Here is a 1,348-nt window from a genome sequence, read left to right as displayed (position 1 = left end):
CAGCGTTTTGACACATTGCTTCAACTGTAATTAACATTTCTAAATAAGTGTGGAAACGTATTAACGGGCTTGAATCGCAACTGTGTATGAAGGATTCTTCCCAGTGTAGTCCGTCCTTATCAAGGGGAGTGCTAACTTTCTCTCCTTTCGTACAACACAGTTGTAATTTTCGTCGAGCGGCATGCGCTACCTCAGGAGAGACAACTTTCAGTAAACAATACAGAAAACATGTATTATTCAAGGGTTTGTGTAATGGATTAGAGAGAGCTTAATGTTATTAATTAAATAGAATAATACAAAAAATGGGTTCTATCATATTCCACTCTTACTGAATAATGGTGATAATAAAATGATATAAGGACTTTTTAGCAAGTCGTTCGTGTAATAAAGAGTAATGATAGACACTTTAACCTATTTAATTTTGGAGGTATGTGGAACAAAGCCGGTCAATAGTTCATAAACTAAGAGGGATAATGCAGAGTTGGAATAACAGTAAAATTACCATTATGAATTCGGTATCCGATGCAACCCAATAATAGTAATCACTAAGAGCGAAAGTTTTTTTTTACTGATTAATTCCACTTTATTGAAGTTATGCTTGTTAAAACGATTAACTCCTCAAAACATTACGTCTGTCAAGACGTGATAAATAACATATAAATGCCATATACATTGTGTTAGGAAAGAAAGATTGTTAAGTATCGATCGCCTTGAATGCTGGGGCGCGAACGCAGGCCACCTACATGCCTCGCTCCAGACAAGGCATAATGGTCAATAACTTTGAAGTAAAGTCAATGAAATATATGCGATTAAAAATGTGGAACGCTTCACGATTTTGCGTGTCATCCTTGCGCAGGGGCCATGCTAATCTTCTCTGTATCGTTCCAATTTTAGTATATGTACTGCCGAAGCAAGTACAACAAATGGAAAGTTGTCAGAAGCTTTTAATATGCCTTTTGATGACTTATTTAACGAAATTCTTTACTCCAATAACAGCAGAGTTGTTTAATATATGATACTTACTACCCAAAATCATTTTGGCCTACATAATAAAACGTTCCTTGATCATACATGCTACTCATAAAATTTGAAAAACAAATTTCGATATATATTTCCGCGCTTTCTTCCTTACTGATTTATGTATCGGATTATATACTGCTGGAGCTGCTGAATAAGTGTTATATATATTTACATCACCAAACAATAAAGTTTGTACAAGATCATTCTAATAAATAAAAGAACTAAGTCTGCCTGTGTTGGCAGAGCCTCGCCACAGACCCCAGCTATGACTAGAGTGCTTGGAAGGGTTTATAACCTTCACAAGTACATATTTAGATGTGGTAAGCTG

The 1,348-nt window shown here is 35.5% G+C and overlaps 2 non-coding genes across 2 annotated transcripts; both read right to left on the bottom strand.

Annotated features, from left to right (window-relative positions):
• Positions 1 to 41: 41 nt before the first annotated feature.
• On the bottom strand, positions 42 to 158 carry LOC119593229. The gene has a single exon (XR_005230526.1). It is a non-coding gene; the product is annotated as a U6atac minor spliceosomal RNA (small nuclear RNA).
• A 653-nt stretch (positions 159 to 811) lies between these two features.
• On the bottom strand, positions 812 to 918 carry LOC119593205. Its single transcript, XR_005230507.1, has one exon. It is a non-coding gene; the product is annotated as a U6 spliceosomal RNA (small nuclear RNA).
• Between the last annotated feature and the right edge of the window lie 430 nt (positions 919 to 1,348).

The sequence above is a fragment of the Penaeus monodon genome, chromosome 31 (assembly GCF_015228065.2).
Source record: "Penaeus monodon isolate SGIC_2016 chromosome 31, NSTDA_Pmon_1, whole genome shotgun sequence".
NCBI classification, from domain to species: Eukaryota; Metazoa; Arthropoda; class Malacostraca; order Decapoda; family Penaeidae; genus Penaeus; species Penaeus monodon.
The sequence above is the reverse complement of the archived record's forward strand: the minus strand, read 5'-3'. Positions and strand labels throughout refer to the sequence as shown.